The sequence below is a fragment of the Tenrec ecaudatus genome, chromosome 12 (genome assembly GCF_050624435.1).
Source record: "Tenrec ecaudatus isolate mTenEca1 chromosome 12, mTenEca1.hap1, whole genome shotgun sequence".
Taxonomy (NCBI): domain Eukaryota; kingdom Metazoa; phylum Chordata; class Mammalia; order Afrosoricida; family Tenrecidae; genus Tenrec; species Tenrec ecaudatus.
In genome coordinates, this window is record NC_134541.1 from 69,531,669 (window position 1) to 69,555,806 (window position 24,138).

Sequence of the window (24,138 nt, forward strand, 5' to 3'; positions counted from 1 at the left end):
CTTCAGGAAACCCCGTTTTTGTGGGCAACGATGGTTGTTTTAGCTGCCATTAACTTGGTTCTGATTCATACCAATTCTGTGTCTTACAGAAGGCAATTTCACTTGGTCCTGCATCATCCTCACTGTGACTGACCTGCTCAAATCTACTGCTGCGGTTACTAGGCCAGTCCATTTCCCAGAGGGTCTCCTTTGCCCTCCCCATCACCAAACATGGTAGCATAGGCCATCTTAGCCCAGATCTGCTCCCACAATGAAAACCGTCGCCTCTCAGGCCATCCTGCTCCTAGGACGTATGGAAATCTGCAAAGTCCTTGACAAGGGCCTTCACATTAGGGGCCAATTCTCAGATCCAGCCCTAATCATGGCAGACTGGAAAGAAAACGTATTGTTGGGATAACTGGTATTTAAAACCTTGTCTATACTGACACCGTGGGATCATGAAGTTATTTAAGGGGATTAAAGAAAACCCTTGTCTGATTAGAGGATTACATGAGATTCTTTATTCAAAATGCTTTATAAAGAACTGTTTCTCAGAGTTCATCCGAACTATGTTGGGGGCAGTGTCCCAACATTCATGCAAAATCTTTGGCATGCATATCCCTGAGTCTTAACCTAGATCCACCGAATCAGAACTTCTAGAGTCCAAGAACTGCATTTTAATTGAGCACCACTAAGTGGTTCTGAGGAGATATTCCCTCTGTGGAGTCCCTGAGTGGTGCAATTCGTTATACATTTGAGCACTAGTCAAAAGGTTAGTGGTTCGATTCCTCCCCGAAGCATCCCAGCAGGCCGACCTAACAAGCTTCTTCTGAAAGTCAGTCTTGAAAACCCTACTTGGCATATGGGGTCACCGTAAGTCAGATGACAAGAAAGCGACTCACAACAATGCTTGCTTCAGAAGATTGCACAAAAGTTCTCATCGTGATGAATATAAACAATGCCTCATTCAACAAAACCTACAAAAATTATTGTTCATAAAATAAGGCATCACTATTGCTCTTATGAAGCTAAAGAGTAAAACAAAGGCATGAAAAGGCCATACGATGCTTTGCTTCTACGGTCGTGTGTGCTAAGCATCAGTTACCATGAGTTGATTATAGCAGTTTTCAGAAGAAAACATAAAATCTACCGACGGACTTATGTGTGTTCAAGGGGAGAAAAACACTTCTTACTAGTTGGGTGATCCTGGGCTAGTCTTCAGGAGACCCCCCGCCTCTTCTTCCTCCCAGTTGGGCCAGAAAAGCTTCCGTCAGCCAAGCTCACCCTGTAAAAATAAAAGGGCAGACCGGATCTCAGCAGGGAAGATAGACATGTCTGAGTGATCAGAGAACAAGGGTCTCCCGGGCTCTGCTCACCATCACCTCTCCTCACTCCACAGCCCTCTGCCCAGCCGTGAGGGAAAAGCTCCGTTTCCTCAAGGGACGCTTCTCCCACATTCCCCCAACCAACTCGTTCTCCAGAAGGGGGCTGCTTCGCCCCACTGGGCCATTTAGATCACACTATTTGCCACCAATGATGAGTCACGGTGTTGCCTGGCTGGCTCCCCAACACCAAGCGTACACTCGCCACTTTCCCACAAGGGTGCGTGTCTCCTTGAGGGATCTCTGAGCATTGAGAAGGCCATGACTGACACTTTATTTTAAAAGGACCCAAACCCCCTTCTCATGGGAACCCTGTATGACAGAGCAGACATGCCCAGGCAGTAATCTTTATGGAAGCAGACGGCCACAACTTCTTCCTGTGAAGTGGGCGGTGGTTCCAGCTGATGGGTTTAAACTGCCAACCTTTTCATTAGAAGCCAAGCACCAACCAGGATGACACCATGGGGGCTTCTGTTTTAAGGGGAAGGGGGTCAGTTGCACCTTTTCCAGTCATGCAGATGAGCCTCCGATGCTGTCATGGCATCTGCTGCATTTGTCTCGGGACCAGAGAGAGGCCGATGGGGTGTGGCCAAATGGCAAGGAGGAATGAGGCAAGTGGCAAAGAGGAAGAATCCAGAGGGAATGGACCAAGTACACAAATTTCCCTAAAGATGACTTTAACGGCATAGCTTGCTGTGTATTTTTTAAAACTACCATATATACTCTCGTATAAGCTGACCCAAATAGCAGCCGAGGCAACTAATTTTGCCACAAAAACTGCACAAAAATGTGCTGAAAAACTCGGCTTATACACGAGTATATATGGTAAGTTAATTAATTTTGCTTCTCCATATTTGGAGCCCTGGTAGTGTAATGGTTACACATTGCACTGCAACCTGCATGTTCGGCAGTTCAAAAGCACCAGCAGCTCCAAGGAGAAAGCCTGGACTTCCTACTCCTGTAAAACGTTACAGCCTCGAAAGCCCTCAGGGGGATCACTAAGAGTCAGCACGGACGAGTGTGTGGTACTTGAAGCAGACCAAGGTGTCTGGAATTTCAGATGGAGTGGTCTTCTTGTTATGAGAGCTGATCTAAATAGTCACCTCAGGTTGCTAATTTGACTAGTGTCAAACTCCAAGCCTGACCGGGCAAGAGTTGGAGCCCAGAGGTGGGGTCCACTGGTTGCCATTCCCATGTGCCTGGGCTGAACTTGCAGGATGGTATTGGAGAGGTCTTCTAGCAAAGAGCCCCTGCCCTATACCACAGGTAAGTGTCTCTTTAACGCAACTGTTTCTTCTTCGTTAATACCATCATGGCCTCCCTGCAAAAACATATTTCTATTTCAAGAAAAAAATGTAAGTAGTGACATGACAATAATAATAAAACAAAAACCTCCTTGCTATTGAGTCATTCTGACTCACAGAAACTATGAATAGGAGGAGTTAAATAGCGGCCCAGGCTGGGAGCGACAGCGGAGACAGAGACATTTAGACATTTGTCTAAACACGAGATTTCCCTCCCCTTCATAGAGTGCAAGCGTGCCTGGGCTCTGTGCCTGCTGTAGATGATGGTGATCCTGTTTGGACCTCTAAGGCAGGCATGAGTTGCAGGAGAGAGGATGCCAGGGCTTGCTAGAAGGATGGGCTAAGCTGAGAAGCTTTAAGGGTGGGCCCACGAGTTCATGAATTTCCATGAACAAAAAGCTCTCTGGATTGAAACAACCTCCCATCCCCATGGCCCCAGAGCAGTTTCCAGGGAGAGACTGAGGAGATGAGGAATACAGAGACTCCTTACAAAGCAGCACCCACTTAAGGCCTCCCTGGTTATCACCTGCCTTGGGGCAGTCACAGGGAGGCCAAGAGATCAGGCCCAACTAAGAGAGAGGATTCTAAATTTCCCCCCTTCAAGCATTCCCCCCATTCCCTCCTGTACGTTGTTCTAGCCTCCTCCAAATGATCTTTCTTCCAATTCTACGAATGATCCCCGAGTTCCCTAGCCACCTAGAAGCAAATCTAGGAAAAAGGTTTGATTTCTTACTAGTTTTCACATGGCTCTCAGTTATTCACTTTCCATCCCTCCCAATCTGCGATACAAATCTAGAGAGGGCCTATCTCTGTGGCTATGCCTGCCAGCACAGCTGCACACAGCTGCTTTGAGACAGGCAGATGCCGGTAGGCTGCACCCATCAAGAAGCTCCTCTATGCCCAGCGAGGGCAGCAATGAGCACCTTGCTGCCCTCGATTACAGCCACGTCACCATCTGCCACAGCACGGTCACTAATGCCCCACTGTGCCCAGAATGAACTCCTGATCCTCACAAGGCACTCAACAGATGCTTGCCGGTTGTATTATACCAAATACAGTACTCAACGTGGCTGCTGTCTGCTTCCGAACTGCCTTTCTCGACTTCGCAACTCTTTACCCTTGGCTCCACTTAAGCAAAAGCATGCTCTATTCTCTGACCCTGGCCACAATTTCCCACCTCTCACACTGTCCCAATTCTGTGGTTCAGCCTGATAAAATCAAGTCTTCAATGTTCAAAGCAAACACCACTACCTCTACACCTAATTTTTACCTCCTCTTTGTCCTCAGGTGTTTAAAGTTCTTAGGACATCTTATGTTTTGCTCTACTTATCCTATACATCTGTGGTAGTTACATAATCTGGTGTCAATTTAAGGAATTAAGAGTGTAGGGGTGGAGTCTGGCCTGTCAATCAGGTCAAAGCCAATGAGGCCTCTGTGTGGGCATGGCCTTCTCCTGAGGATTCTGGGAACTCCTGTATTTCTTCCTTGGAGGTGGGAGACACTGTCTCTAGACTCACTCCCCGTGAGACTCTCTACTGACTTCCTGCAAGACATCCTGTGGAGAAGACACATGGAGAGAGGCTGATGGAGCCAGAACTCTGGAGCCAACAAAGTCACGTGGAGGCCCCTGCCAGCACTGAGATGATGCATACAATGCCACTGGATCCACAAGATTTCCTACCCACTGGCCTGTGATCTTCTTGCATTCAGCATCACTACATGTGTCTTGTGAGTGTGAAGAGGGCTTTATAGATTGGTATCGGACATAGGGGCTACTATTGGACTTATGGACTTGATCTGGACTGGGCTGGGATGTTTTCTCAATGTTCAACTGCTCTTGTATATAAAGTTCTTTCTTACACACACATGAGGGTTTATGGATTTGTTTCTCTAGTCTGCCCAGACTAACACAACATCCTTCATCTGTTTTCGCAAATGGTCAGTTCCTCATGGCTTAGAGCAGGCCTCCTCAATTTTTTAAAACAGGGGGCCAGTTCACTGTCCCTCAGACCCGTTGGAGGGCTGGACTATAGCTTTAAAAAAAAAAAAAAAACAACTATGAAAAAATTCCTATGCACACTGCACATATCTTATTTTGAAGTTAAAAAACAAAACGGGGCAAAAACACCCAGCAGACTGGATAAATGTCCTTGGCAGGCCGCATGTGGCCCACGCGTGGGCCTTAGTTTGAGGACCCCTGGCTTATATGTTTATATTTTGTCTTCTTCTTCAGATCATGAAGTAACTTCATGGACAACACATACTGTAGCCCTTAAAACAAACTCTAGAGATGGGCATTTTATTAATTATTTTTTATCTTTACAACCTAATGTATGCTTATTGTAGAGTGTACAGAACAAGGAAGGAAGGGAGCCACGTTAATTGTAACCCTCCAATGGAATCCCTGATCGTTCAGAAGGTTAACCTGCTTGGCTGCGAACCAAAAGGTTGGCAGTTTGAAGCCACCCAGCGTCACCTTGTAAGAAAGGCCTGGGGATCTATTTCAGAAAATCAGCCATTGAAAACCCGATCAAGCACAGTTCTACTCTGACACACGCATTGGATTTAACTCCATGGAAACTGGTTATTGGTCAATCTTGCAGTACAAAGATGACCCCAGTTAGTATTTCTTAAAAAAAACAACAACCATACTGTACATATGATATGTAACCTGCCTTGTCATTTAATAGGTCATAAGTAACTTTACACATAAAGGAAACACGCTATATACGAAAAGTTTAACGGCTACTCAATATTCTGTTGTGAATCATTACAGTGGCTGAAATTTCTACCATTTTGCTATAGTAAAAAAATAGTGCATGCACTCAGTGCTCAATTTCCAGCCACACAATAGACAGGCCTACAAATGAAGAAGAATACTAGTGAGGTATGCATCTCTTAGCACAGTCGCCATCGGGACCGAAGGGGAGTTTTTACCCGACGACAGTGTTCAGAGTGGTTAGCGGAGGAGGAGGCACGGGCACAGAAAGTGCTGGCTGGTTGAGTGGGAAAGTGATGGTGCTGTGGAGCGCATTGCCGTGAGTGAGATGACACAAGCCGTGTATGGACTGTTGCCTGTAAAGCTAGTGATCTGCTCTACATACTTCTGTTCAATTCACAAGAAAAAGTATGCTTCTAAAGCCCACCACAAAAAATAACACACATTCTTTTAGCTAGATTGTGCTCCATACTTGATTCTTTTCGTAGGATTGATTTCTAGCTGTGGAACTGTGAAGTCTGATGGCACGTTCATTTGTAAGACTTTCTATAGCATTACCAAATTATCCTGTGGGAAGGTCACACCTATGTACCTCCTATTAGCAGCATAGGAGATATCATCCCCTTGCTAGGTCGTTGTCCCCAGTTAACAGATGTGGATAATAAGGTTTAAGAGAGTCAAACACATGGCTTGCCTAAAAAAAAATCAGCAAGCAAGTCGTGTATCTTCCTACTCAGTTTGTTCTTCAAATCTCTTTGAACCTCTTTCTTCTTGTACTTCTTCCCAATCTCAGTAGATTGCTTTGTGTGTTGTTCTTATTACTTATCACCATTTGATTTATGGCAAACCTATTTGCAATGAAGCAAAACCTTGTCTGATCTTGCACCATCCCCATATTGGGTTGATGATTGGGCTGTTATGATCCATAAGGATTTCATTGGCTGATTTCAGAAGTAAATGGACAGGGTTTTCTTCTTAGCCTGTCTTAGCTCAGATGTTCTGCTGAAACCTGTTCCAAACCACAGCAGCATGCACGGCTCCCCTGACGGATGTGGAGGGGGCTATGGATAAAGTGATTGGCTGGGAATTGAACCTGGGTTTCCTAAGCAGAAGGTGAAAAGTCTACCACTGATTCACTTCTAGTAGTAAATGCTCAGTAAGGGTCGAGTTCTCTGAAGAAGAACAGAAAAGCAATGTGCCCAGAGTTCTTCAGGAGTTTAAAGCGGGGACTTAGGTGAGATCAGCCAGCACCATGATCCTTTTTTTGTCCAGGTGTCTGAGGTCAATCTGTCAGATTAAAGCTCCATTCTTTTGAAGTTTTACTCTCTTCTGGGCAGGTACAAATTGCTTCCATTAAGTCTCTATGAATTAAGAGCTACTATTTGCTGCAGATAGGAGATATAAAACACACGTGTGTGTGTGCATGCGCACAGACAAACACACACACAATCTGCTTGTTTTTAAGGTGCTTACAATCTACTGGAAGCTAAACGTACGTGCTGAGTGTATGATCGTGCTTCAGGTTGATGACCTCACCATCCCCTCCTCTACCTCTTCTTCTGCTGAGCAGAAGTGTCAGGGACTGGGGGCACTTTCTGGGTATAGCTTTGCTTGGTTGGTATGTCTTTAACCTCTGCCTCCAATTATGTCCCTTCTTCCACTGGGGACAAACTGCTGCCCAAAGTCCTGCTGTAGCCGCACGCTTTAGTCTTTCTGCTTCTTAATCCCCCTGTGCAATCCTGCCATGCGACTGCACTGGGGACCCAGAACTCCTCAGGTAGGAATCACACCAGCACTAGAAAAAAAGTCAACCCTTCTAACTCAGGGATTAATAAAACACATATTTGAGAGAGGAAAGGCGATCAGAGGTGACACCAGCATGCTACATGCAGAGTACTGCTCCAGGGCTATAGCACACACAGATTTCTCCTTCCCAGAACTAACAACTTATCTGGCTCCACTGGTTTCCAACAGCCTGGAGACTGCTTCAGGGCAGAAATATAGCCTGTAATCTCCTTTCTGTCACTGGCAGCTCTTCCTGAGCATGACAGGGGCAGCTCATATGACAGAAAGCACTGAGGAGAATGAAAGACCGCCTGGGGATGGTACCCTTCCAAGTTCCAGCTCACCCCCGAGTCACACATCCCTCTACACTCACACCTCCTTGTCCTGGAGGAAGGGGCCTGAGCAAAACATTTCAGATCTTAGAGGCTCACTGCCATCCTTTTTGATGCCATACAAAAATGCTTCCCTTCTAAGAAGTCAACAAAACTAAACTCATTGCTATTGACTTAATTCTGAATCATAGTAACCCCATAGAGGCAGGAAAGATCCGTCCATGTGGGTTTCTGAGACTGTAACTCTTTACAGGAGTTGACAGTCTTGTCTTTCTCCCAAGAAACCGCTGGTAGTTTCAAACTGCTGAACTTGTGGTGAACAGCCCGATGTGTTAACACTATGCCACCAGGACTCCTCAAGAGGCAAATGGGCAGGCTGTAAAACTACTGCCCTGACCTCAAACTTGAGTCCAGAGCCCCAGACTACCTAGTTATCAGGCCGCCTGGTAGGCAGGGCAGGGCCATTAAGGCAGAGAGACGGAGAGGTAGATAGGAAGTTAAGAGCCCTGTGTGACCTGATGGCCCAGAGGTTTCAGGAAAGGAGGAGTTTTAACATGGAGAGATAGTTCCTCTCTGACCTCACAGCCATACCCAGAAATGGAGCAAATCCACCTTTTACTCTTAGATTAGGTGCTTCCCAAGTTCATTTTGTCAGGGCACCTTCTCTTTCTGGGAGAGACTGGCTTCACAGAGCATAAAACAAAAACTCACTGCCACTGAGGTGACTGCTGTCTGGTCCCTAACTGCCTTCCTCGACTTATTGACTCTTCATCCTTGGCTTTGTACTCTCCACCCAAACAAAACTATTTTCTGTTCTCTGAACCTGTCCACAATTCCCCACTGGGAGGTTTGCAAGAGATAAAGGCAACCGAGGCAAATACTGTTAGATAAACAAACTTGTTACTGTGGGGATCTCCGAGTAGATGCTTTGATGGCACACCAGGTGGGAAAGGGAGAGAGAGAGTTCACTAAGGAACGTATATACTCTTGACACTGGATGTTTGTATGTGCCCATTTATTTTTGCTGCAAATACATCCATGGATGTTGTGAAGCACATGGGGACAAGTTCTGAAAACTTCTTAGACATAGCCAAACACCTTGAAGGAACCATGGGCCTGGGGGATTAGGGCACGAGGCTCAGGGTACACCAAAGTCAACGGACATAATGCAGTTTACAAAGAAAATGTTCTACCTCGTGCTTTGGTGAGTAGTGACCGAGGCCTTCACAGCTTGTGAGCAGCCATCTCGGTGCAACTGTTGGTCTCCTTGCCCAGAGGAAAGAAGAGTGAGGACAATCGAAGGACATGTGGAATGCTTCATCCCAAGGGACTAATGGACCATGGAAACATCAGCCCTGAGACCAGAACTAGATGGTGCCTGGCTACCATTACCAACTGCTTTGAAAAGGATCACATTAGAAGGTTCTAGACACAGTGGAAGAAAAATGTGGAACAGAACTTGAGATCATAAAAGAGATAAGACTTACTGGTCAAAGAGAAGCTGGGGGTCCACAAGACTACTGTCTTTAGCCTTGAGGTCTGGAAACTGTACCACTTCCATGTTATAATGATCAATCATTTAAGATCAAAAGGGCAGCAGTTACCCAAAGACAAAGTCCAGACAGGAAAGAAAGACGACCAGGAACAGGACACACAGAGAGAATGAGGGATAAGCAATGTACGTTGACAGGATTGCGAAGATGAGTTGAATCAGAATGTGTACGACATATTGAATGTAAAACTATGACCTTCACCTGATTCAAGAAAAAGAACCCAAAACGTTGGCACTAGGATAACTAGATTCCCATTTGGTAGAAGTTAGGCTTCTACCTCACACTCCACATGGAAACCAATGGCAAGTGGATCAATGACTTAAAAAGAAGAGTGAAAAACATAAACTCTTAAAAGAAAGTATTGGGGTAATGCTGCGATATCTACCTTTTGATGATGAATTCTTAAATATGACATAAAACATTTGAACATCAAACCACAAAGTAGGTAAATCGGACTTCATCAAAAATTTTAAAGTTAAAAAAAATCATTTTATTGGGGGCTAGAACAGCTCTTATTAATCCATCTACCCATTCATCCATTGGGTCAAGCACATTTGTACATATGTTGCCATCATCATCATTTTCAAAACAAAATTGAAAAGTTTTATGCATCAAAGGACTTCAGCCCATAGAAAAGGGGAACATTTGAGGAAGCCATATATAGAAGGTTTTAATATCAAGAACATATAAAGAATTCCTACATAGCAACAACAAAAAGACATACCCCCAATTTAAAAAATGCACATAAAACTTGATTAGGCATTTCTCTGGGAATATATGAAAATAATCAATAAGAAAAATGACCAATAAAGACATGAAAAGATGCTCAGCATCATTAATTGTTGTTGTTAGAAGCTATCAAGTTGGTTCCGACTCATTGTGCCCTCGTGTGCAACATAACAAGTCACTGTCCACTCCGGAGCCGCCTTGATGTCTTAGCTCCTGCTGGTGCAGCCATTATGACAAGCCATCTTATTGGAAGCTTTCCTCTATGTTACTAAGCACGAGACTTAATTTCACGTACCTTAGATATGTCGTCAGGCGAGACAAGCCCTGGAGAAGGACATCATATGTGGTAAAGTGGAGGGGCAGCGAAACAGAGGAAAGCCCTCAAGGATAGAAGACTGACTCCATGACTGTGACAATGGGCTCAAGCGTAGGAACGATGGGAGGAGGGTGCGGGCTGGGCAAGGTTTTGTTCTGTTGTGCATAATGTTGCTATGGGTAGGAACCGACCCAATGGCACCTAACTACGACAACAGCTAAGATTCATGTTATTTTCCAGATAGCCTGCCCCAAGTACATGACACAAAAGTCTTGCTACCACCCTAGCTTCTAAGGAGTATTCTGACTGTACTTCTGAAGCAGATTTTCCATTCTTCTAGAAATCTAGAATACATTTATTTTTGTTGTCAGTGCTATAATTCAAAAGCATCCATTTTCTTTGACTTTATTAATTGTTCATCTTTTGCATGGGAGGTAACTGGAAATAGGATGGTTTAGGTCAGGCACACCTTCGTCTTTAAGGCGACATACTTTTTTTTTTTAAGCTTGAATGAGACGTTGTAGTGGATGTACTCAAAACATTTCATTTTTTGATTGATTGTTGCTTCCCTGGGTGTTGACTGTGGATCCAAGTACAATGAAATCCGTGGTAACATCAATCTTTTCTCTGTTGCTCATGGAAAGGTTTTTGTGTTCTTCATGTTGAGGTGTAATACATACCAAAGGCTGGGTAGCCTCTGACCTTCTTCAGTAAGTGTTTCAACTTCTCTTTGCTTTCAGCAACCAAGGTTACATTATCTGCATATTGCACACTATTAATGAGCCTTCTTCCTCCTGATGCCACTTTTTTCTTAATATAGTCTAGCTTTTAAAAGTATTTGCTCAGCATACAGATTGAATGCATAGGGTGAAAAGATACAACCCTGACATACATCTTTCCTGTTTTAAGCCCAAGTGTGTGAGCTACATTAATATAGCAGGATTTCATCCTCCCAATTCTCCCCTTTTATACCTTTCCTAATACGTTTTCTCTTCTCTCCTACCCATTGCTATAGCTTAGCTCAGGAACAGTCTTCTAATGGGTTTCTCTGTAGTTTGTTCAATTCCCACTTGTCTACCATAGACATGGTTCTAGGTACTTTGAGGATTCTCTTCCCAGTTCTGTTAGCACTTATCCTACTGGACTATGTCTACTTACCAGTGTGTCTGTCTGCCTCACTAGATTACATCATCCCCAATACGCCTATATAGCTCCCTGGAGTCAAGCAGTGTTTTAGACATAACATGTGTTCAATGCATATTTGTTGAATGGTAAGAATACATATATGTAAATCCTGGGTTTTAAAATTTTACTTGACACTTCACTTTTGTAAAAATCTACACCAGGAGCCCCTTTTTGCTAACCTAAAGAAATCTGAACAGAATCTTTACGGTTATGAAAAATCAAACCAAGTGGCCAGTCAGTGTTTTGTAGTAAGCCACGAAGGACGCAGTGCAAGCTGAGCCACGAGAGCGGTGTCACCAAATTCCTTCCCCGGCATCTCAGCACCGACCCACCATAGCTTTGAACTGTGTGTGCGAGCTCCATCTTCAGCCTTATTTTAGGTTGCATGTGCTATTTGGCGTGACTTGGGCCTGGGAAACACAGGGTTTGTTCTCACATATACTAACAGTAATAGGGGGCCTTGCTTTATTCCATGTCAGCTAACAAAATGTTTCACAAGCATATTCTCTTTTCAGAAAGCAGGGCAAACCTGTCTATATAATCAGCAGAAGACATGCAGAAACACAACGTGCTAATCTCTTTATAAAGCTCCCTTATTACCCAATTTTTTATTTAACCTCACAATCACCCTATAACATAGGTATTATTAGCCCCATCTTAAAAAAGGGGAAATGGGTTAGAAAGATTAAGTGACTTGTCCAAAGTCATAAAAATAGTTAAAGGGAAACTAGAAAGAGCAAGGGCCAGGGGCTTTACTGTGGCCTCTTCAGCAGCCCTGTCCGCTGTCCACCCAGCCAGGGGAAACACAGGCCAAGAGGCTGATGTACAGCGCTCGGCCTCACTTGGGAAATAAACAGTGGAATTTTTCTTCTCATCATTTAGTGAGTCAGTGACATTTCGTTTGACAAAGAATCTAGGAAAAACCGCTCCTGGGACTAGTTTTGGGATTAGGCTCTGGCAATGTTGCTGTACTGAAGGATGCCAGGAGCAGAGCCCTGGCTGGCCTTTTACATGGAGTAATTTATGCAGGAAATGGGAAATTACTTTTTAAGAGTAACACATGGATCTAAACATAGTCATAAAGATGCCAGTGACCACACACACAGAGGAACAATCCCAGAGACAGCTTTATGGCTACACAATGACAACGATTCCAGGTCATGGCCATGGTCATGCCCCCACACAAGCAGGAAATCAAAAGATTCCAAATCAGATTGATATACAACCCTATGGACACACCCACTCGCAAAGGGAAATAGCTATTATCTCCACACATGTACATTTCGGTCATTTAGGAATATACAAGAAGCCTGGCATTGAAGAAATGAAATATCTCCGTGGCTCCCCGCCCTTCTCAGGACCCCCGTGGCCTTCACAAAGAGCACACTGAACATGGACACATTGCCAACTCACTGTGCTGCTGCCCAAGGCAAGCTCGCCACTCAGGGGAGATGGACACTTGTGCCTCACACAGGTTTCAGTCCTAACCTGCTTCAGGGGAGCAGCGAAGCCAGGGCAACAAGGACGGAACATGAGAGGTCCGTAAAGACCGCATCCAGGTGCCGCTCAGACATGAAGCGCAGGAAGGGAAGTGAGGTTAAAAGGATTTTCTTTAAAATGTCTCCAACTCTAGGCTACTTGTGAAAGACCGGAGTTTTCAAGGGTATCTGAAAGTCAGGACTTCACCTCTGGCTATGGTGATTTTGACCTGGGCTCAGACCTGAGTCAGGAAATCCTGTTTTTAAGGAGTCAGCATCTGAGAAACGCAGAGAGGCGAGAAATTGCCCTGGGAACCAGGACTCCTTGTAGTGTACAATGTAACCCTCGGCGGGCCTCAGTTTCTCCATCTGTAAACCAAGACGCTTAGGCCTGAGCAATTTCTTTCATCACAGTCTATATCAGGAGATTCCCACGCTACCTTGGCCCCAATGTCCATAACATTTTACAAGCCTGGGCTTCTGCACGGTGATTTGTGTCTCTCATAGCATGCCCACACGCAGCCATTAGCTCGATGCTGGAGCTTCTCCGCATGCCCCCTTTATAGGCGAGACTGACACATTTTAGACTCAGGTGTTTTGGCAAAGGTTACAAAAAGAACCGGCATGGCTTCGAATTACACGGACATCATTCCCTATTTCAATGGGGTGAGCAGCCACACAAACTCAGTCCATCCTGCAAACTCTGGAAATGATGTTTTTTTCTATGACCAAGGTTGCGGTTTGTTAAATAATTACCCTAACCATATATCTTCTGTTGGCCTTTTTCTGCATGGTTTAGAGTAGAGACCCGGGGCAGAGGGCTTTTTAGTTTCACAGAAAGCTTGAACAGGTTTTGTAACTAGTAAAGCAGAAGCACCGGCCTGGTTGTTCTTCAATGAAGCTGTTCTCGAGTACCTGCTATGTGCTTGGGACTGTTGGCAGTTGTGAACCCAAAAGATCGCAATCCCCTTTATGGGGCTTACATGCTTACTAGGGGTGGAGGTGGGGAGTGTGGACAGATGCAGTCATGCATCACGCAGGGGATGAGATCATGGCAAGGGCAGAGGAGAAAAAGCACAGGGAGGCAAGTAGGTGTTAGGGATTGAAAGTTCCCTCACAACCTGTCCAAGGAATCCAGGTGGCTCAGTGCTTAAGCACTCAGCTTGTAGCTGAAAGGCCAGCTTTTCCAAAGCCCCACTTCCTCTGCAGGAGAACTAGGTGGCAGCCAGTTCCCATAAAGATTATATATCACCTTGGAAACCCTATAGGACAATTAGACTCTGCCTCACAGGGCCACTGGGAGCGGGCATTTACTCAGAGGCAATAGGGTTGGCTCCTTCCTGCCCAACTCCCACCCCCAACTGCCTGTCTTGGGCAACTGCAAGGACCTCAAAGGTTCAGGATCAGAAAGCTCAGCAGAAGCGAAAGGACAGAAAGTGTTGGTTGGGAAGAGCAGTCTCAACAAGAGAAGGCACATTAGACCGAGGGAGATAAGGCACCATAAGAAATTGCGTTCCGCAGGGCTGGGAAAGGAACTTTAAGAATGCATTGGTGTGCGGAGTGGAACCGTCTCCTGTTTGATGCGAGCTTTTATTGCCTCTGCCAGCTTGTTTCCAAGATGATAAACCTTTATGGGAGTAGAAAGCCTCATCTCTCTCCTGCGGAGCGGCGGGTGGTTTCAAACTGCTGTTCTTGCAGCTAGCAGTGTTGGGCACTTTGCTGCTGGGGCAATTTTTGGTATCTCATTAAGGTCAGAAGTTCTTTGTGTAAATCCTGAGGACACCCTGCCTGAGCTCTTCTGGGACTTGTCATAGCCACGTGGCTGGTCAGGAAGAACTCAAATGGCATCGCCCACAAATGAAGTGCGTTAGAATTGAAGCTCGAAGACATTGCTGGGACCCTTCTTCAAGTAGACTGGAGGTGGCCGACCATGCTTATGGGCCAAATCATGGCGCAGCCTGTTTTTGTGAATAAAGTCTTACTGGAACAAAGCCACACCAGTTTACTGCCTATTGCCACTTTCTACTAGCATGGCAGGACTGAGTAGTGGCAACAGAGGCTGGATGGCCTAAAGAACCCTAAACCTTCACCTAAAAATGCTTGCCAACTCCAGGTGTAGGTCACAGTCAAATGACACCCCTCCTCTCCAACACTCTACTCACAAATGCCCCCAGGATTTTGCTCGCTGCTCCACAAAAGTGGGGGGGGGGTTTCCTTCTTCCCTTTTCTAACGGCTGAAATATGCTCACCCTCCAAGGGCTGAACTTAAATTGTATTTATTTGGTGATGTTTCCTTGACTTCCTAAACAGCATTACTCACATCTCTTTACTACCATGTTTATCATTGCTAGGGTAACCATATAAGTTTATCATCCAAATTAGAACATTTTTGAGAGTGAAATAGAGCATGATTTCAGGCCTCAAGGGAGACTACCCAGGCAAACAAGATCATATGGCCTCACTCTCCCCTTAGAGCTTACTTCATTTGATTTCCATAGCCCACTTTAGGACAAGGATTGTGTGTGTGTGTGTGTGTGTGTACACATATATAAAATCTTTGCTCTTCAGTAAGTATTTTATACCTTGGGCATGATCAATTAATGTCTGTTAATGAAAGAAGGAGGCCACTGGTCCTAACATAGACAAATGCAGTTTCTCAGAGTGTAGCAGGAAGAATCACCAAGGTGGGAGGTGCCATTGGCTAAATGGAGGTTGCACATTTTATGTTTGTGTCATTGTGCACACACACCAGTACAATAGACCATTACAGTCATGGATCCACGCTAGGTGCTCCCACATTTCTGCTTTCCCGGCTCCTTGGCCCCTTCCTGCCACAGGGACTTGGTACATACCAGACGATCCATCTGGAAGACACTCGTTTTCTCATCCGCTTTCGAACAGTAAGAGCCTGTTTCTCTTTTGTCTCAGCTCGAGTCACACTCTGGGGAAGCAGACTCACCTCTCAGATTAGGCTCTTTGTTATGATTGTATTTCTTAATTCGGTTTGTAATTATATATTCATTTGTCATTATTTAATTCATGCCTAGTTTCTCCACTAGACCACTGACTCCATTGGGACCCAGGCTTGTTCTGCATACCTTGAATCCCCAAAACACTCAAAACTATTAACTGAGTGGTCATCGCCACCAAACTGAGTCAAAGATTGGTACAGTGGCCTCTGCCCTCTCCTCTGTGCAGTAAATGAAGATGATTAGAAATAAGATCTAGGGATTCAATCCCCCTTTCTTCTCACTCTCCTTTACTAGCGCTTTCTCAGCTGTCTGTAGGGGTAGATTGCATAGAGAGCCACATAGAAGAGGTTACATATGCCCAGCCACTGACTGTGGGTTCACAGGTCAAGGCAGGCAACAGTTATGGACAGACCCATATCAGGGTAGAACAACAACCAGGTTAGAGGGTGGAGCCAGCATGAACTAGGCAGGAATGGTGTTTCTGCAGGTCTTCTTTCTTCCATGCTGCCTGCCCACCCTACAGAAATCTCCATGAGAACCCCAAAGAAATGTTTCCACCCCTCGGGCCTCCACGTTCTTTCATAAAGGAGCTCTAGTACATAAGAATCCTAGTAGCATAGTGAGCTGCTAATCACAAGGTCAGTGGTTCAAATCCATAAACTGCTTCTCAGAAGAAAGATGAGGCTGTCAACTCTCATAAAGGTGTAAAAGTCTTAGAAACGAGAAGGGGTCGTCCTACTCTGTCCTATAGGATCACTATGAGCACTATGAGTCGGAATTGACTTGATGGCAATGAGTTTGGTTTTGGGGGTTGAGTGACGTAGTGGGCTATGACGTATGCAGCTAAGTCTAAGGTCAGCACTGAACCTATCAGCCCTCTACAAGAGAAAGATGAGCCTATGTGCTCCCATAAAGATGTACAGCCTCAGAAACCCACAGGGGCAGCTCTACTCTGCCCTGAAGGGGTGCTATGAGTCGGCATCGACTCCATGACAGTCTGTTTGGTTTCTAGAGTTGTGAATGAGTAGTCTTTGCATGTGTAGATGTGTTGTCCCCGACTACACTGTAATCTTGAGGATAGAGACTGTATTGAGATCTCCTACACATAGCTCCTGCCACAGGCCAGGCACCTAAAGGAAAATCTGTAGGTCACTGTCCTTATGTAGAGCATGCAATATAGGGGAGCCTGGAATGTGGTATGGCTCCAGGGAGCAGTGTGGGTCCAGAACAAACAATTGCTGCGAAGCTGACTGACCCATGACCACCTCGTGTGTGTGTGTGTGTGTGTGTGTGTGTATGTGTGTGTGAGAGAGAGAGAGCTTTCAATGGCTGATGTCAATCCCGAAAGGCTTTTGGTTTTGCTTTGTTTTCAAGGCACCTCTGGGATGCCTTGAACCTCCAACCTTATGGTTAGCAACTGAGAGTGTTATTCTTGCATCACCAAGGGCTCCCACTGGGGTTCCGGGTATTCAATAGGGGTCAGTTGTTGGGACAAGACAAACCCTAAGGCTTCAAAGCCCAGCCTGCCACTGGACTCAAAAGCTTTGGGCTCTGATTATAGAGCTGGCCACTAGGACTGCTTAATTCGCCCCACTCGTATTCAACCCACCACATCCCACCCCAGCTACCTGGCTGTAACCTGGAATCTATACCCCGGGCCCCAGGGCTAGGCTGAGCCAGGGAGAAAACCAAGCATTTTTCTCTGAGTTGGTGCACAGCCCTGCTTCCTGTGATGAGAAGTGGGTCTGTGCCAGGCCAATAAATAATAGAAAGTCAACGTGGCCTGAGCAGCAGACACCATGCCTGGGGCAGGATGAGGGGGAGCTGGCTCCCTAGATTGAGAACAGGGGGATTAATAAGGCATCAATTTTAATGCAGAGAGAGGGGTTTTTTTTCTTTCCCCCTGCTTCTCAAACAGCAAAGTGAATGTTTGAGCATCCTGGCAGGGGGTTAATGAGGACTCTGATTAGTTATTCGAATTTCTCCACACTGCCTCCATCTATCCTACTAGGGAGGAGGAAAGAAAGGAGGGGGGGGTGCTGGGGAGGGCAGCAAGGACTGAGAGGAGATGAACTGCCTGTCTCTGGGCAGGTCTCAACTTGCACCTTCCACCGCCCCTGCCCCCTCCCACAAGGTGACAGAGCACAGCGGCCTATATTTGGAAGGCCAGCAAAGGGGGGGACTTCCACATGGTCCCCAAAGGGCCAGTGACAGCCCTCAGCTGGAACACAGCCAGACTCCTCCCTGCTGGGGAGTCTTCTCATTGTACCCAAAGCCACTTCCTTCATTTCACTTCCTGTACTCCCTCTACTCCACCCAGAGTGGATGTCATCCCTTCCCATAGGGAAGTTGCTAGCAGGGGGGATGTCGGGGATGGCAGGCCTTCGAGAAGCGACTAGGAAGCATCCACCTCAGAAAAGCACCAGCCACCAGCTCTGGGAAGGAAGGGGCTTCGAAAGCAGTGGGTGAAGACAAGCTTCTCCCATAGGCCCCTGGGGACACGAGAAGCCTCTCCGTGCCTCCTGGGAGCTGGGACACAGCACTGGCTCGCCCCACAATCCCTTCTCCACTGTTGGCCTCAAGTCAGCTCTGGGGAACCAAAGCACAAAGCCATTAGCTCCCTCTGGCCTGGTCTCTCCAATAATCCTGCTCGCCTCCCGGCTGACAGCAGGTCAGTGATGGATCCTGCTCGTTTGGCCTCCGACACGCCAGCACAAAAGCATGTGGAGAAGCAACATGCTCTCAGGAAGAGAAATTGCCTGGGCCATCTGGATGCTGAGCTTGGTGTCTTCCCGCCAGTGCGATGCAGATGGACTTCTGAACGACAGCTCTCCGCTCTCCCTCCCCTGGTACCCCACCTCCCGACCCATCTGTACACCAGCCCAGGACCCACATCAACATCCAATCAGGGTGACATCACAAGTGAATGAGGGTCACCACTAGAGTCACCAGAGTACTCCAATCGCCCCTCGGGAGGGACTGGAGGGTCATCACATCAACCCCCAATTTTCAAACTGCTCATTAGAGCCACTTCATCAATTCGCCAGACCTCAGTATCCCTGATTTAGCCCGCCCCCGGCTTCTTTCCCTCTCACAGGCTTGCTGGGCCCTTTTATCCCTCACGAGGAGTCTCCAACAGTGCCGCTTAGGACAGCCATGTCTTCTGATTGGTTTTCTGTGTTTAGTCATCGAGCTCAGTGCTTTACATAGGCAACCTCCTCGGCCTCTCACATGGCCCTGTTTGGTCGGAATTAACCTCTGAACTTTACAAATAGGAACATGTGATAGTGTAGTACATACAAGAAGCGGCCCGGGATGACAAAAATAAACCATAGCTGCCCTGCCCAACACGGCAGACACTGTCCACTGTGGCTGTGAGCTCTGGAGTTTGAGCAGGTAAGACTGAAGTACTGAATTTTAAATTTAACTCGGATTTAAATGGCCACATGTCGCTAGTGTCTACCACATTGGACACCAAGGGGTGGGGTGGGCGGGGGCATCAAGCAACATACTCAGACTCACTTAGCTAGTAAATGGCAATGGGTATGATTCGCACCAGGTTTGCCTGGCTCAAGGGCACATGTACTATTCTGAGATGCTCTGAGTTGTTATTATCGTGTAGATGAAGAAATGCAGGCCCAAAGGGACAAAAAGCATATATTCTCAACGAGTTTCTGGAGCCCTGACTTTGTACCCTAGCATGGGCTGTCCTGGAGGGTGCAGGAGATGCCTTGAGGAATGTAAGATGAGTAGACTCTCCCAGGCTTTGTCCTCAAGGGGTTACTAATACAGTTGCAAGACAAAACAGATTATATTTGGAACAGAGAGTCTGGGTGTAAAACTAAATTATATACCACTTAGGTGCCCTATAAGACCCCACTGAGCCCAACTCTGCAACGTGTATCTCCTCCATTCTGGCCACGACTTCTACCCTCTTTCTCTGGCTGAACGGCACTGTGGCCTCTGCAGCCATCCATGCAGGAAGCCCAGAGATCTCTTCATTGTCTCGCCCCCTCATGCTCCTCCTGTCACCTTTCACTTTCAATGACAAGCCATGTCCTCCCATAACTCACCTATGGTCTTCCCTTTCAACCCCATTGCAAGACATACAAGGACTTCAATTTGGCGCAAGACTCCTTTTCAGCTGTGCCCCATCACGGTCACATCACATGCTCCGGCCTCAGCACATTAACAGTGGTTCCCAAGGCTTGAGATGCTTTCTCGGGCCTCTGTATGTTTACATGTGTTACTCCCTCTCACTGGGATGTCCTTTTTGTCACTTGTCTACTCAGCTTCATTAAAAAAAAAAATTCAGCTCAAGGTTATCTTCCTAAGAATCCTTTCCCGTTACAGATAACGACTTCCATCTGTGTTCCTACAATTCTTGACCTTTATGTTTGACAAGTCAGACACCTTTATGACTCTGCTTACCAAGTGGAGTTATAATTATAGGCATGTGGATCTCTGTCAGACTTAGGTCTCTGAGTTCAGAAATGGTGGCTTTGTACTTTTTGTGTCTAGAATACCTGTAGTATGTATGTGTGACCCAGCATATGTGAGAAGAGACTAGAGGGCATACATACACAGGGTATACACACATACATACACACATATACCCATACATAGCAGTTCTCTAAAGAGACAACACTCCCCCAAAAAACAAACAAACCACACAAACCCATAGCCATCGAGTCAATTCCAACTTAATTCCAATTCCTAGTGATCCTACTGGACAGAATAAAACTGCCCCAAAGAATTTCTAGGGCTATAAATCATTATGGAAGCATATTGTCCTCTCTCTCCTCTCTCTCTCTCTCTCTCTCTCTCTCTCTCTCTCTCAGAGTGTCTGGTCATTTCAAACGGTCAACCTTTATGTCAGCAGCCAAGTGCATAACCACTGCACCACCAGCACTCCTCAACAGCTAAAAATGTCCCCCTCCCCAAACCAAACTCACTGACATCAAGTTGAGGCCAACTCACAGTTAAAACACCTGTTAAAAATAACTAAACCATCAAAAGCAATTGGAATATAAGGTTTGTTCTAAGCAGTTACTCTAGATCAGGGCTAGGGAACTTTTTTTCTGCCGGGAGCCATTTGGATATTTATAATATCATTTCTGGGATACCAAAACTTATAAACTGAAAATGTAGCCTGCAATATTTGGCCAAACATTTAATGAACTCACCGCTCACGTGATGGCTGGAACGGCTCCTCTCTGGTGAGCTGTGTGATATTAGCTGGGACTGAGGTCATGGACCTTACAAGGCTCCCAGACCAAACATTCTCCATCTCTGCACCAGATGCACAGAGGGAGACGATGCCGGCTCCAGAAAAGGCGAAGGGCTCCGAGTATAATGAGACTTATAAAGAAACAAGATCAACCATCGGCTAACCTTGACATAATGGATTGAACCCTGCTCTCTTCCTTTACTGAGACAAACTGGTAACAGGTCACAAGATGGTGTCTGGCCCTAGCTATACACTTTGAAATTAAAATTAAGCAAGTTCGGTTTCAGACAGAAAAGACAAGATCAGTAATATCAAGGGAAAGAAAAGTTACTGGCAGGATCAATTCTTTACAGGAAGTATTAGGCTTCGTGGTAAGAAAACCCCTAAAATAAAGCAGGCAAGATGTTTGCTATCCATTTATCTCTTTGACACATCTCTGCTCCTGCCTCTGCTCCACCCCAGTGCCATGCCACCTTTTCCTGCAGACAGAGGCTGCAAAAAGAAAAGTGATGCAAACCGTCCTGATCCACCTGTTCTCCCGAGGCATGGCAGGGTGACTTCCCACAGAGCCTGGCACTCAACGCTCATTCTGACAGCTTTGAAACCAGTCTCAACAACTTGTTTCAGCACCAATAGCTCCTGCCTTTGGGTTCTCCCCATACTTTGTATGCAGCAGTACTGTGAGCTCTATCTCCTTCTACAGAGGTTATTGTAATTTATGTGTCTAACACCTTCATGGGGCCTAAGGCAGGGCTACCTCTTGTTCATCTTTAAATCGCCCATGTTATCTAGCACTGTGCCTTGGGCATGAGAGATGATCAAGAAATATTAGTGGCGTTGAAGTTCCTGGTTTACTGTATTTCTAAAGAAGGCTGGTAAAAAGGAAAATGTTTAACCCATGTTTTCTCTAATGTGAAATATAAACCACACATTTTTGTATGCATTTTTTAATATGAGGTCTGTGGTGATTTAAAATCAATTCCCAAAAAAGTAAAATGAGGGTTCTTATAAACAACACGCAAAACAAAACTCTAAACTCACTGCCATTGTGTCGATTTTGACTGACAGAAACCTTAAAGGACAGGGTAGAACTGCCTCAGCGGGCTTCTAAGACGGTCACTTTTATGGGAGTAGAATGACCCATCTTTCCCCTACAGAGCAGCTGGCAGTTTTAAATGGCTGACTTTGTCGTTAGCAGCCGAACTTGTAAACACAAGGCCACCAGATAATTCAAAAGTATATTATGAGCCTGCTAGAAGTACGCTAGGAAGGGCAGAGATCCAAATACACTGGAGTCTGAAAACACTCCCTTCCCCCACCACACATTTGCTCTTTCTCTTCTGTTTCTTATAAAACAGTACTTGAAGGAAATACACATACACATACACACACACACAAATATACACATATAATAGATCAAAGCAGTGATGATCTGGGGCAAACGATATGGATTTATCAATTGACAGAAGGCAGGCAAAGTGACTTAACTCAATTTTCTTTGTTTTCCTCAGGGACAACAGTCATAAAATCCTAGAAATGATTTTAAAAGAGTTTAAATTTTAGATAAGTGATGAGATGATAAACGAGCGGTCATCTTACAGCTTTAAAGAGGATCAAGGCTACAGACAGAGCAAACCACATCTTAGAGCAGAGAAAGACCTTAGAAGATGGGATTGCAGAGTTGCTGTTAACTGTTAATTAATGGATGAAAACATAATCATTTTTAGAGCCCAACATAGGTAAAAGGTGTCCTTACTTTCATAAAGTGGTAAACATAGGATTCTGGAAGTTGCTGAACAGTAAGTGTGACATTAATTGCTAAAAAAGAAAGAAAAAAAGAGAGTTAATTGGATTATTTGTGAAAGAAAGAATTGATGGCCAAGAACCAGAATAGTCACTGCCACTGAATCAATTCCAACTTGTGACCCTCTAGGACAGGGTAGACTTGCCCTTGTGGGGTCTGAGGATGTAACTGTTTATAGGAGTAGAAAGCAGTGGCAATAATGTAATCTGGTATCAATTTGGGACTTGAGAGGATTGAGTGAAGGAATGGAGTCTAGTCTGTCAATCGGGTCGTACCAATGAGGCCTCTGTGTGGGCATGGCCTTCTGAGAATTCTGGGAACTTCCATTTTTCCTTCTTGGAGGAGAGAGACACATTCCCTTGTGGCTCAGTCCCAGAGAGAAACTCTAATGACAAGACACATGGTGTTACCTATGCCCGGGGAGCTGGAGAAGCCACATGAACCTACCTGATGCAACCAGACTCTGGAGCCAGAGAAGCCATGAAGAGACCCCTGCCAGCACTGAGATGCTTACCCCAGCCCTGGATCCACAAAACACCCAACCCATTGGCCTGTGATCCTCCTGCATTTGGCATCATAGCATGTATTTTGTGAGTCTGAAGAGGACTTTATAGAGTTGGTATTGGGCATTTGGGCTAATATTGGACTTATGGATTTTATCTGGACTGGGTTGGGATGTTTTCTCAATATTCAATTGCTCTTTCTTATGCACATATACATGTTTGTGAATTTATCTAGTTTACCCAGACTAACACAAAAACCATTATATTTTTCTTCCAGGGAACCAGAATGGCTACAATTAAAAACCAGTCATGACAAACTAACTTTGTTGCCTAAAAAAAGCAAAACTAAACAACAAAACAAAAACATTAAGATTGATAGATGTGAGAGGTAGGTTTGTCAACGTTGTGCCATGATTCTCAGTAGTTTGGCAGTTGAGCCCTCCCCCATGATGTGATCTAATGTAATTAAATCCATGATGGTTTGGGCTGCAAGCAGTTGTGGGACAATTATACTGAAGTGCTATATTTTTAATCAGGTCACAGCCCTGATTCAATTGGAAGGAAGTTTCATCAAGAGTGTGGCTTAAACCTATTTAAGCAGGCTCAGCGAGGAGGCTTGTCTCTTTTTGCTGGTTTGGATCCTACGCCTCATCAACCTCCAGTTCTTTGGACTTGAGGCAACAATCTGCCATGTTGCTTGCTAACCTTAGGAGCTATCAGCAGGCTACCATACTGCCTGCTGACCTTGGATTAATTTGGTTCTACAACCATGAACTGACCTTGGATTCATTCACCTCTGCCCTTACAACCTGCCGGTTCCCGGTTCATCAGCCCTGGCAGCTATGTGAGCCAGGAAAAGCCTCCAGC

At 45.5% G+C, this 24,138-nt stretch overlaps 1 protein-coding gene across 2 annotated transcripts in view; it reads right to left on the bottom strand.

Annotated features, from left to right (window-relative positions):
- PKNOX2 (PBX/knotted 1 homeobox 2) overlaps positions 1–24,138 on the bottom strand; it is a 428,541-nt gene that overhangs the window by 165,114 nt on the left and 239,289 nt on the right. Inside the window, exon 3 of one of the 2 annotated variants that reach the window (XM_075564126.1) lies at positions 1,173–1,264. The exons of the other annotated variant lie outside the window; for it this stretch is intronic. The gene's annotated coding sequence lies outside the window, so the exon portion shown is untranslated. The remainder of the gene's footprint in view (positions 1–1,172; positions 1,265–24,138) is intronic. 2 annotated transcript variants of the gene reach the window in all.